General features: G+C 37.1%; 1 long non-coding RNA gene across 2 annotated transcripts in view; it reads right to left on the bottom strand.

Annotated features, from left to right (window-relative positions):
* LOC146318608 (uncharacterized) overlaps positions 1–997 on the bottom strand; it is a 95,059-nt gene extending 94,062 nt beyond the window's left edge. For both annotated transcript variants that reach the window (XR_014771527.1, XR_014771526.1), the window contains exon 1: positions 783–997. This is a non-coding gene — a long non-coding RNA (uncharacterized LOC146318608). The remainder of the gene's footprint in view (positions 1–782) is intronic.
* Between the last annotated feature and the right edge of the window lie 13,553 nt (positions 998–14,550).

Here is a 14,550-nt window from a genome sequence, read left to right as displayed (position 1 = left end):
TTGATCATTTTCTAAATTAATCAGTAAGTTGTTTGGTTCTTAAAATGTCAGAAAATGATGAAATGATAACTCCTCAAATGTCTTGTTTTGTCCACAACCCAAAAATATTGAATACTGATATTCGAGAATTTGAACATTTTTAACTAAAGAAATACTCAATTAATTAATTATCAACCTAGAGGCAAATTAATTTAATAGTCAATTAGTAATAAATGAATCATAGCAGCTGTTAGTGTTATATGTTTGTTGTTAGGTTCACTAGTTTGTCCAGCTGTTCCTCCCCTTGTTGTTTTTTCACCAGAGGCCATGAGCCTACTTATTACATAATCCGTTACTACCCGAGTCTGCCAATGATATTAATTAAGTTCTCGTTCCATTTAGTGTAGCAGAGCCTTTCTCAGGAGCCAACATGCACACTAACAGCACCCTGACTCTGTTTGACCTGAATGGAACAGGACCTTGATTAGCATCATTGGTAACACCTGTGTTTAACCTACTACTTTACGGCAACATGGCTGTTGTGAAAATAGTTCATTATTTGCGAAAACAAATATACCCATGATGAGCGTAAAGTCACAATTCGATACACAACCTAACAACACACTGTGTGGCGTATATACAGCTCCATGACCTTTGTAATTTAAATGTAGGACAGCATTTTAAGTCAACCAGGCTGAAGAGTCCAGAGCCATGCTGGCAGCTGCGAGAACAGCAGCACAACTGCTAGCATCAGGAAGCTCACAGTGACACTGCTAACATGCTGATGTTTAGTAGTTGCTTACCATGTTCACCATCAAAGTTTAGCATGTTGGCATGCTAACACATGCTAATTAGCTCCAACTCAAAGTAGAGCTGAGGCTGGTAGGAATGTCATTAGCGTCACACTTGAAAGTGAATGACTTGAGAACTACTTTCGGGTCGACGTTAAAGTTGGAGCACAGAGGGAGCTTCACCTGTCTTACTGTCCACTTCACTGTCCGCCGCAACCGTCGGACAACAGACAACTAACAACATGTGCGATACATCATTCCATGGTCTTGTGGCGTATTACTCCGCCAGTCGAAATCATTAACATTACAGACAGGGTGAACAAGGTTATAATGTAGTTCCATATAAAATAAGGAATAAAATATCAAATGTTAGCAACAAATATGTAGTTAGAATTGATGAAATGATGCAAATAACCTCAATAAACATTACCAAAGGTAGTCTATAAAATAAATCTTCACAAAAATGATGTCATCTGACATTATTTTCACAGTTTTGTAGTCATCGACACCTTACTTGTCCATGTCGCTGAATAAATAAGCTTTTGTTCAGTTTTTCACAGCAGCCATTTAAACATGGAATAGTAGGGTACTATTTCATGTAATAATGTCTGCTGTTTATAAACACAGGTGTTACCAGTGATACTAATTAAGGCTCAGTTCCATTCAGGTCAAACAGTCAGGGTGCTGCTATTGTGCATGTTGGCTCACTGAAAGGCTCCTACACTAAATGTAAGGGGACCTTAATTAGTTTAATTGGTAACACCTGTGTTTGCCCTACTGTTTCATATCAGTGTGGCTATATTCCATTCAGTGTAGCAGAGCCTTCCCAGTGAGACAATATGCACAGTAGCAGCTCCTGACTGTTTGACCTGCATGGAATGGAACCTTAACTAGCGATTAGAAAAAAAAGGTTTATTTGCTGCTGAGGGGGACATGAATGCCTTTGCCAGATTTCATGACAATCTATACAATAGATGAGACATCTAACTTGAAACCACAAATATCAACCTCAGGGTGGTGCTAGAGGAAAGGTCATGGGATCACCCAGTTACATTAGGCTTTAAACATTACTCAGTTACAAGTAAAAGTACTGGTGTTCAAATAAAAACTACTTAGGTACAATTACAAAGCATTCGCCTCCAAAACTACTCATAGTATTAGTTACTTTTTAACTACTGATTTTTAATGCTTTCTCTGCTCTGCTCTATAAACTAGGGCTGTACATTTTCTCAATTTTTCTAAACAATAAATAAAAACCATTAATAATTTATAACACACAAAACACTTATTTTTGTGTTTCCTCCCTCATTTTAGGTCAAAGTTTCCTTATTCAACAAACAATGTCATTACTGCCATTCTTAGACTATTGATTAAATATCTATGAATACATTTTAATTGGATAAATTTGCAACAGAGATTAATCGATTAATGATTAATGGTTAATCATCAATGGCCTTACTCCAAACGTGTGCTGGTACAGCATTTTGTTTTGTTTTTTGTTCATATGTCATTGTTGTATTGGTCCATTTGTGATCAGATCGTCTTATTTGCTACATTGTGTGCTTGAAAAACTGTTGGAGGCTGTTTTGTCTGAACTCATACACACACTGCAGATAAATGTTTTGACAGTGTAATCTCCTTGCAGTGGTTCATTGCTTGATCTAACTTTGAACAGCTCTTTGCTTTACATCTCAGGGTAAATACTCAGTAATCAGTGAAGTGATGCCACACACACACACACACACACACACACAAGCATCATTTTCACTTTGTACAATGGGGCTGTGTTGTTGATTGCGTGTTGATTCACAGACACCCCCGGTGTTGGCTGGTGTTGGAAATAAATCAGTGATGAACCACAAAGTTAATGGGACACATATTCATAAGAGCGAACACACACACACACACACACACACACACACACACACACACACACACACACACACAATCAGGATGAGAGGAGGATGGGCTCTTCCAACCACGGCTGTGGGGGTTACTTTAAAAATGTATTCTGATACAGCTAATCTGTTAAATGATGTGGTCGGTAAAATAATCAAAGTATCACAGTATTAAGTAATGTAACTTGATTACTTTCCATTACTTTTGGATTACCTCAATATAAAATATGGTGAAATTGTTTAGCCTAATATAGTGTTTTTAGGGCTGCAACTAATGATTATTTTCATCCTTGATTAATCAGTCAGTTATTTTTTCAATGAACTGATTAGTTGTTTGGTCCATAAAATGTCATAAAGTGGTGAAAAATGTTGATCAAAGTCCAAGATGATGTCCTCAAATGTCTTGTTTTGTCCACAACTCAGAAATATTCAGTTTAAAATATTCACATTTAAGAAGCTGAAATCAGAGAATTTTGACCCTTTTTCTTTAAAAAATAATCAAAATGATTAAATAGTTGATTAACAATAGATGAATCATTGCAGTTCTATGTGTTTGATGTTTGTTGTTAAGTTTATTAGTTTGTCCAGCTGTTCTTTCCTTTGTTTTGCACAACTGATTGATTGATTAATTGATTTAAAGACAAAAATTGTTGATATTGTTCTTTATTTTACAATTCTAATCCTACCAATAATCCCAATTTTTACTAAATGTAACTGTAATCTGATTACATCTTTTTCATCTGTAACTGTAATGGAATAGTTACTGTTTTTGGTATACAGATTATATAATCAATTACTCCTCAGGCCTGCTTACAACTTACAAAACCCAGCTGCAGTGACAAAAAAAAAGAAAAAGGAAAAGAGGCAAAAACACTGCAGTCTGTCAAGATTGTAAAGTGTGTATTAGTGTCACCTGCTGGTAGATCTCTGTGGGTGAGAGCAGCGTCACGCTAATTCATCCTGACAGGCTGGCAGCCAGAGTCTGAACTTGTAAACACAGTGGTTCTGCAAATTAACCTCATTTACATCTTTGAGCTGTTGTGGTCGCTCACTTCAGCCCACAGCTGGTCACAAGCCACCATGTTTGTTTACACTCTCTGCCACTGTTAATACTGTGATGTGTTACAGTTTCTGGATGGCAATTCGTGAAACTTCATATGAACCTGAGTCCTATTACAACAACAGGAATAGTTTGATGTGTGATAATGTGGCTGGATTTTTCAACCAGTGTCAGCTGACAGAAAAACACAGAAAAACATACTGATGGTAAAAGTACTGAGAATCTGTACTCAGGTACAAATAATGTTATATTACAAAGCATTACTCAATTCAAGTAACATTACTTATTGCAAGTAAAAGTACAAAGTATTTGTCTCAAAAACTACTCTGCTATCAGTAGCAGCATTCAAATGTAGTCAATGGAAGCTAAAAATTCCTCAGTGCATGTTACGTGTTAGATGAGTATTTGTCACCTGATGCTGTGTCCTGGTCTAATAGTGACAGGCCAGAGTGATGACACTCTGCATCCTGGTACATGGAGGCACTGCCAGCATGGCTCCACAAGCAGGAGAACTCTCTGATCAAAACAGCAGCACTCACATTAAAAGTGCTCAACTGTGAGGTACTTAGGTTGAGTATTTCCACAATAATTTCTACTTCTATTCTACTAAGTTTCAGAGGGAAATATATCTTCTACTCCACTACATTTATTTTAGAAGTATAATCAGTAGTTCCTTTGCAGATTTCACTGACAATTTCAAACAAAACAAATGACCCTACGCGATAAATCACTGTGTAGTTGGGGGCTCCTTCTTACATTTGAGATGTATGTGAGTCGTTAGGACAATCGAACAATAAATTCTCTGATTCCAGCTTCTTAAATGTGAATATTTTCTGGTTTCTTTACTCTTCTCTGACAGTAAACTGAATATTTTTGAGTTGTGCACAAAACAAGACATTTGAGGACGTCATTTTGGACTTTGATCAGCATTTTTCCCCATTTTCTGACATTTCATGGACCAAACAACTAATCAGTTCATAACTATCAAGTTACATCACTTTCATATTGTGATACTTTGATTACATTTCTCATTGTGTATTTTAACAGGTAATCAGTAACTGTATCAGCGTACATTTTTAAAGTAATCCTCCAAACCCTGGTTGATGGTGGTTGAGCTATTTAACTGTTGTTGTTCCCACGTCTACCACAAGATGGCGCCAGAGCTCTCTCTGGTGATGAGGAAGCACTGCAGCTCTTTCATCCAATCAGCTGACAGTGAGGTCTGCACATGAATGTTAGACCTGAAGATATGAGACAACAGTGAGATGATATTACTGACTCACTGTTATGGTGCTGTTTGTTATTCTGTGGAGCTGAGGAACATCTGGAGAGGACAGTCAATGCAGTCCTGTTTAAATGTTCAGAGGTTTACAAACTGTTCATTGGTTTAGTGGTTATGCAGGCCTCTGGTATGAAGAGCTGTCAGTCAGCCTGAAGTCTTTAGGCTTAAACCAGCTCCTCACAGATGATCCACTGTCTCTTTAACACACTGAGAACACAGCAGCTCTGTCTTCTGCGTTCCAGCAGCTAATTCTGACACAGGTCTGTCCTCTCCATTTATTTACATCATGGAGACGGAGGCGCAGAGAGACGGCTGTATCCTCCGTCTCTGCACTGATGGATGTCTGTCTGACAGGCTGTAGCCTGAGCAGCAGCAGCAGCAGCACTGCTGTGTGTGTGTTGCTGTCTTGTGTGCAGGCACCAGTGAGCCTGTGAGGGACGGAGACATCTGTATATTCAAGTTTTCTACTCCTGCAATGTGCTGCTCAGTGTGCATGGCAGGACACGAGGAGGTGCACGCTCGCCTGGCTGCGTGGCGAGCCGTGACCGCCATGATTGTTGTGTGAGACTGTGAAATAAAGATGAATCAATAAACTGAGGAGATATATATGTGTGTGTGTGTGTGTGTGTGTGTGTTCAGTGTGAGGCCTATAGACTGTATGTGGTTTGCTGTATCCCGGCATACAGAGGCCTAAAACATCTGATTAATTTCATCATTTCATGTTAAGATTGATGCTGCTTAAATTTAATTTATTTCTTCTGTCACAAGTGAATGGTGTTAGAAGTGACACTGATCTACGTGGGACATTCTGCTGAACTGGTGCAAACTGCTTTTCCACAACCAAAAAACTAGTGTAAAATATATTTATGTGTGCAAATCTTACATGTTCACCAAGACCCTCCTACTAACTGTTGTAATCCAAAATAATATTTGATATAGCAGTAATTTTAATATACAAGGTGTCCATAAAGTCTCTTTACAATTTAACAAATTTATTACAAAAGCAAATGAAGAGACAAATCTGTGGAAATTATTACAAAATGAAAAGTAGATATTGAAGGTTTTTTTGCCTCATTATATGGGCACCATTAGTTGCATGATGCACATCAAGACGGTACTCGATTTCTTTTCTTTATCCAACACTATCCCTGTCTTCATAAATTTCTTGTGCCATGCATGAATTGACGGACATGCGTATCTGATTTTGTTTCAGTAAACCACGATACACATTGTGCCTTTTCTTGAGGAGTAGCCATTTTTTAGGGGTTTATTTAACAGAAGCTATTTCATCAACAGGGTACCTGAAACACACAAATGCAATGTGATTAAAAATTTTGATAACCACTGAGTACATAGAACAAATCTGATTAACATATCTCATCAATTGCTTTTGTAATAAACTTTTTAAATTGTACTTTGTGGACACCCTGTATTTAAGAGCATCATTTTTAGGGTACTTTGAATTTGGAGGTGACTCTCCCAAACCCTAACCTCTAAATTTCAACTCAAGAAAATGATACTAAAAAGACTTGGCCGACTTGAGACCTCAAAAATTGGGAGGATTTAAATGCCAAAACATTTTTAGTTACAGGGACTTTGATCCTTTCTGCTTTGTGGTGACTTTATAAGAATAAAAATAATGATCACAGCAAAGGTACAAAGTACATCATTCATTTTACTTTTAATTCTCAGGACTCTAACATGGACTTGTGTGAAACTCTGGCATAAACTAATATTAATGTTTTTTTTAAATTCATTTATTTTTTGCCATTGTCCCTAAATGAAAACTGGAGAAAATGCATGTCTCTTTCCTTTAAAACTTTCCTTAAGATGTTAGAACGTTAGTTAGTAAGTCTGGTTTGGTGCAGCTGTATTGTTGTTGGGGTACAAACAGTAGTTTTAGAGCTGGACAGGACTTATACACTCTGTGATAATGTAAAATAATAAAAAAAAGTGTGAAAATTTATCAGAAATACAGGAGAACTGTGATTCTGGGAGGAAATAGTCAGCCGGGCAATAAAAAGCGGGAAAATCAGGAGGATTGGCAAGTATGCCTAAAATGATTTTTGCAATTTTTTTTCATTGTTGTATTGAAAAGATCTTTTTGATGTTTTCAGTGTGAAGTTGAAAAAAACATGGATTTTGTCTTTTCTTTGTAAATCATGACTCTTTATGTAAAAAAAAAAGTTTTTCCCGTACTTTCATGTCACTATTGAAACAGTTTAAAGCCCCCTCTGATGAAACTTCCTCTGGTTATCATGTCCATGTTGTGTATTTCATGTGTTATGAGAACATGTCTGAGGGTGGGGACTATTTGCATATTCAGGAACCTTGAATACTAAATGAAGGCAAGAAAGTTTGTCCATGGGTGGAGACTGAATTTAGCCAGTATGTGTGTGTCCCTCTTTCTCATTGCTGCATGGTGAGGAGACAGGTGCAATCATTCATCTTTTTCTGCAACTAAGGAAACTTCTTTGGTTGTTATTCCAGAAAAGTTAAAAAATTGCACAAGGCTCCTAAATCCACCAATGGGACTGAGTTCAGTAGCCAATCAGTATCCCCACTGATGTTCAAAGTAAAGCTGACACTGTTCAGAGATCAGTGGGGAAGCTTTACTCTGTTACACATCACCAGGAGTGACATGATGTACACACGCACATATACACCTGTACACACACACATACATTAATGTACCATTTTTTCATATGTATTTTGTTTGCTAACATGACAGTATCTTACACGTATGTGTTGATGTGACCAATCACAACAGTGGCACCATAGAAAAATAATACAGACCTTCTTTAACTTTAAGTCCTCAGAAGAAGAGAGCGCCTCTTTCCTCAGGCTGTGAGACTCCTAAATCCATCCTCCACACTCCATCAGCCTAAAAATTAAAGTAACCATTTTAAGGAAAATGCAAAATTTGTTGTCATTCTCAGCGTGTTTAGATTTCTGGGCTCGTCTTGAGATTTGTGATCTGAATTTGAGAGAAGAAAATATGTTATATATATATATATATATCCTTAAACTTTTCAAAATAAATTTGTCAATGTAGAGGTTAACACAAATTTAATAAGGCAATGTAAGCTTTTTTATTATGATACTTATTATTATGCTTTAGTAGAGACAAATTTTGGGGACAGGGAAAATATTCTGAAACAGTCTGAAAATACAAAATGTGAATTAACTAAAACCTGAACCATGGATGTTATACAGTTTAAATTCATACCAAATTCTGGGGAAAAGAGACTTTAATTTTAAAATGTTTACCACTTTGACTTTGAAGCAATTCTATAGAATGACCCATATATTAAACACAAAGGAAGTTAATACATCCATCTTCATGAACATCAAACTCAAAAAAGCTTTAGGGATTTAAAGCTTACAAAGGATGTGAACGAGTCAAAGTAAAGCTTTGAAGTATTTTTGGGGAGTAAATAAGTTTGCAGTGACAGAGAACACGAGACTCTGTGAAGCATATTGGGTTGTTTGAAGCAGACTGGTGTGACTGGATATGAACTGTGTGAGAGAAATCCTCATGTGGTCCTTTGGCAGAGTATGGACAGGCTTTATTTCAGCAAGAAGGTTGTGAGGAAGGGAAGAATTTGAAAGAAAAAAAAGTGCACATTGGGTTGATTTCAGAAGAAAAAAAAAGTCTGCTGAGATTTGGACAGAGCCAAAACTAAGAATTATGGTTTCATCATAATGAAGTGTTGAAAATGATGTGGAATGAATGGAAAGATGTGCGTGTGTGTGTGTGTGCCCAACAGATGTGTGTGTGCTATCTTACCCTCTGGATACAAAATATTATGTAGATATTGATGAACAAAGTTATGAAAGTTAAATTAAATATAAAATGAAGTGCATTTTGTATTACATTGTCATTTATCCAATTTGATCTTGCCCTTTGTGTCATGACTAATGAACATGCTAACATGTCATCTCATCAACATCTTAGCTCTGTAACGTCATGTGTATCATATTTGATACTTAAGTTTCTGGCACCTCTACAGCATCAATATGATCAGTACTTTCCTGAAAAGCCAGTTGTATCAGTCTGAGACATGTCTTCTGCCCTCTGATAGATTATTAGTTCACTGCAGGCAGCAGCCTGCGTCTGAGTACAAAATCCAACATGGCTGCCTTCATGTAGTGAGTCACATGTTTTTGTCACTGGAATCTTTGCTAATTTTAAAAGTGTTACAGCAAGAATAACAGTTATATTCTGACTAATATTTCAATATGAACATTTACTTTAGTGAAACAACCTATAATTATTTAATATTTTGTACTAATAGTAAATTTGTGCATCAAATATGATACAGATGCTACATAAGATCATTTATTTGTGAATCGCTCAGTCATTATTCTAATGAATTTCATGATTCGATCTGGATTATTCCACCACAATCACAAATACACTCTAAAACAAACTCATCTAAGACTAAAATATAATCTCAAGATAAACTTAGAGTGGAAATTTAGATATTTATATGAGCTTTTTACATATGCAACCTGCTCTCATGATTTTTTTCATAAAAGCAATGAACAATATCTGTTTTTATTCCTAAAAATAAATATTACTGTGAGCAATCAGTTTTCATAAATGTCTGATGAATCAAATATGATACAAACAAAATATCATATATCTAAGTGATGTGTTTGTTCTTTTTTTTTTATTTTGTCAAAAATCAGAATTTCCTGGCAGTTATCATGTGTCAGATCTTTTTTTCAGGGTTAGTTTATCTTTCTAGCTAAATGTAGCTAATTAGCACTAACAGAGCTGTGCAGCTGAGGCTGATGGGAGAGGAATTTGGTCATTAACCAAACTAGTGGGCAAAGTGAAATTTTGACCTGATGATGGTACTAAATGTTAAAGGAACAGTTCATATTCTTTGGAGTGTGGTTGTATGAGGTTCTTATCCACAGTGTTATTACCTGCAGTAGATGGCGGTCAGCACGGACCTGGTTTGGAGAAGCAGCACATGGGAGGACCTGGTCTACTGTTGCCTCAGTCGAATCCAAACTAACCCTTTAAAACACAAAAGTCACACAATAACACAAACTAACAGACTGAGCCAGTTGCAGATTAGCAACACCTGTGTTTTGTGAGGTAAAATGACACAATCTGGTCATAACTGATTAAAATGATCAGATCTATTACAGGATGAAACCTTGTTGAAGCTCTAATCATTAATGGAAATTTCATCTTTTACTCTTACAGGTTCACACTGAGCAAAACTGTTTTATTCTTGTGCTTCTGAAAGTAGATCAATGCTCTGTTCAGAGTTGTGTTTGTAACAGTGTGAAGCTGCCCAACACTGTGAGCGATTCGCTAAAACTGTTCTGCTGAACAGGAATGTGAAATTTATTTGGTTTCGAGAGTTTCTGAAAAAAAAAAAAAAAAATCTTATATTGGACCCCCTCTTTGTTTTTTCCTTTTGGCTCCCCTGCACTTATCAAATGTGTGGTTACTTCTTCTTCCTCCTGTAGTTTTATGGCAGGTTGCAAACCATTGCTTTTGAGGTTCCTCACTGCCCCCAACAGTGTTGTGCAAGTTCACACTTAAAAAGTTCAGTTTAAGAGTTTAAAATGAACTAGTTCAAGTTTATGTCTTCCATTTCCCCTTAATTGAATTTGAAATCAAACTAGCAGTCCTACCAGCGACACTGAGTCTGAATAATGACGTTCTACTAAATGCTGCACAATATTCATATTTTTGCATTCATTTTATTTCTAAATGTAAAATTACTTTTAAGTCAAGTCAGATAATTAAAATCTTAGAACAGTAGCTTAAAAACTTCAGTAACATTATTAGTTACTATAGCAGTAATGTGATTACTTTGAGGTGTGCTTTTATTTGAGACACAGTGAGTTAAAATTACTTTTTTCAGTGTTTCAACTGCCCCAACCAACCACTGTAACAATTGTCCCCACCAAGGGACTTCTTGCATGAAATTTATTAGTCTCGTAACTGTATAATTAATCAGTGCACATATATATGTTTCGCATATCAAAAGATGACCAGTATATTTCAAGTACTCTGTGAATTATGAAGGAAATGTTGTTAAAAAAAGAAGTTACAATTGCCCAGGGTCTCCCCTATGTTAAAATAATGACTGAATTTCTTAATTGCAGACTCCAGCCTGCAGTGGAGTTCATACACTTCACTGATAAACCACAGAATTATAGAGAAACATGAGGCTTTGCGATCAAATAAAGTTTTTATATCATGTCGACATGTCTGTTCATATTTGCGCACTCACTCTCTTTTTGCTGCAATCACACTTTTATTAATCAGCTGATGATGTGAGCACCGTTATCCTTCTCACGTTTACATTCATTAATTGAAAACTGATTCGGTCAGTTCACCAAAAATATTTATAGTACATTCATGCACAACACTGGCCACCAGTACTTTACTGGATACATTGTGTATTGTGTTTGTGGGTTGTGTTCTAGCAGTTTGTCAAAATAAAAGCCCTCTGTTTATTTCATGTTTTTATTGCGGGGACAAATGTATGTGTTCTAAATATTGAGGGGGACATGTCCTCTACATCACCCCTAAAATCTGCGCCTGTGCATGTTGATACTGAAAGGCATAAAACTGATGACTTTACGACTAAAAATACACACACACACACCCACACATGAGTTTGTGGGCCATAAATACACAAACACACGCATACTTTCAGACATAGTTTGTGGCTGAGTTTAAGTGCTTTCAAGCCTCATTTCATTTGAGAAGCTTGTGTTATTTTTTTTTTGTTTTGTTTTTTTTGTTAATGTGAGATTCCCGGAGGCCGCTCACAGAGACACAGTCAGCAGATTCTGCAAACATGTACAAGCATGATGTTTATTTTACTCATCAGAAATCAAAGTCGTCTTTGTGCCCGGCGAGGGCTGGATTCCCAGGCTTCACTTGAGGTCTCTCTGGAGCTCAGTGCAGCGCGCAGCAAGCTGTGGTTGAATCACAGTCCCCGGGATTTCAAAACAGCTGGGAAGCTTCGTCCAAAACCCTCACACACTCACACACACACACACACACACACACACACACACACACACACACACACACACACACACACACAATGCTGCAGTGAGACACCTAGCTGAGCTCAGGGAGGAGGGTTTATTATGTGGAAGCAGGTGATTTCAGCCTCAAATGCTGCAAACTGTTGCCATTCTATTTTTGAATGCAGCTCAGCTGTTAGGTGCTTTAACTTTTCTTACTTTTTTTCCTTTTCATTCGCTAACACACATCGGTCAAAACTGAAGTCACACTGTCAAAACTCTTCACGCAGCCAGCAAAACAAACGTCTTCGTGGACCAAACTGTGAATCATTTTTTTTCAAGCTTCCATACAAAATTCATTCGATGACCACAGTTTCCAAAATCTATAAACTCTTTTCTCATTCAGATTCTACAACCTGCAAAACACTCTTTATCTGCAACACTTTCAAAACTGTAGCAAACACATTTAAAACAGAATGATATCAGTTATTGATATATAAATGAATAAATAATAATTCTAAACCAGTACTTAGTTTTTCAGCTGAGAGTCCACCTAGGCTTCCTGTTTTTAGTCTCATTATCAAACAGAAAAAAAAAGGGCGGTACACGCTACAAAACGAGTGATTATAGTTTTTCTTACAGTTTCTTACAATTGCTTGCACACTAAAATTAAAAATAACACGTGGTTAGTGAAACCTGCTACTCGGAGATCAAAACCTCAGCCCAGATCTGCACAACTACTGTACATGTACATTCTCAGCCTCGCACTTTTTACAAAACACAACACACACTTTTCTACGTTAGACACGAAAATCTCACATGATGTCGCTTGTTTGTCCTTCCAAAGCACTGCTGTTTAAAAACCACGCATATAACCTGTTGGTCAAACTCAGACACTCAGGCGCTAAGTTTTAAACTCACCAATCAGGCATAGGTGTGCGTTGTTCTGTGTATTTTGATTGGTCTGCGTACCCTCTCATATGGATGATACAGTCTTTTACAACTGCTCGAGCATAATCTTTAAAAAAGGGCTCATTTTGTCAAAACACTACACACACACACACACACACACACACACACACACACACACACACACACACACACACACACACACACACACACACACACAGGTAGAGGAACACCTCAGATCTTTTGCAAAATGAAACACTTCATTCAAAACTATACAATATATTTTTTTGAACCCACAAACACGGTTCATATGATCTGATTCTGTTTGAATCAGTTACACATTAAACAGCTCAATCTAAAACACATTTAACATTTCTATTTCTCTACAGTCTTTTTTTTTATGTTTGCTTAAGCACAATTTTGAAATCGGGTCTCATTTTGTCAAAACACTACACACATTTCACACAAACACACACACAAGCAGCAGAACACCTCACATCTTTTGCAAAATGAAACACTTCATACAAAAAATGAGTATAAACCCAACTTTGTCACCATACAGCACACACACACACACACACACACACACACACACACACACACACACACACACACACACACACACACACACACACGCCTCATACGACACTGCTGTGTTCAATCTAAAACACATTTAACATTTCTTTTTTCAAGAAATAATCTGTTTTTTTTTACATTTTATTGTCAGGGCAGTGGGTCCCAAACTTTTCTGGCATGCTGAACAAAGTCTGCGCCCCCCAACCTCGCAATTTTGATCAATCGTTAACAATAATTGGGGTTGAAACTGCTAAAAAAAAAAGATTCAAAAGATTAATTTTAGTGAAATAAAGTTTAGAAGAATAGAATTAGCAAACTTGTACTTGTTTATTTCCCCCTACATAAATCATGTTCATTCAACTCTATATTTCTCCCCTGGTCTTCTGCGCCCCCCTGCAGTGGCTCTGCCCCCCCCAGTTTGGGAACCACTGTGTTCAGATAAAGTACATGAATATATGGATCAAACACAACACAAAACTGCTGCACACTGATGCAAACATTATTTGTCTCCACGTTGTTAAATCAGTCAATTTGTCCATGCATTTCCAAATTCAGTACAGAACACTGTAAAAAGCACATAAACACAGCAACATTTGTGGAGACAAAACAGACAGTATGAACTACGCTCAGGCTCTGACCGACATTGTTCTGATTTTAGAGAAAAGTTGTGTCTTCACCTGTGAAATCTCCAAATCACTGTTGCAGCAGCAGATCTGTTGAGATCAGGCTGAACTCTCTGTCCAAACTCTCTCAGTGTCAACCTAAAGCTGAAAACATGGTAAAAACAATGGTGCACGTTTAATAAATCTGGTTCAGGTAAACTCACAGTTAGGCAGCTGGGTGTCTTTGAAAGGGCGAAGAAGTGACACTGTGTCAGATTTCTGTCTAATGTAGAGAAGCGTGTTTAGTGTTTTACCCAAAGTGTGAGGCTGTAAATGTGCTCATAGTCGTGCAGATCTGGGCTGAGGTTTTGCTCCTTGCGTGTCAGGTTTCACTAACTGTGTGTTATTTTTCATTTTAGTGTGCAAGCAATCATGAAAA

This window comes from Lutjanus erythropterus, chromosome 11 (genome assembly GCF_056507025.1).
Source record: "Lutjanus erythropterus isolate fLutEry1 chromosome 11, fLutEry1.hap2, whole genome shotgun sequence".
In the NCBI taxonomy this organism is placed as follows: Eukaryota; Metazoa; Chordata; class Actinopteri; order Lutjaniformes; family Lutjanidae; genus Lutjanus; species Lutjanus erythropterus.
Note: the sequence above shows the minus strand (reverse complement) of the source record. Positions and strands in the feature narration are given on the sequence as shown.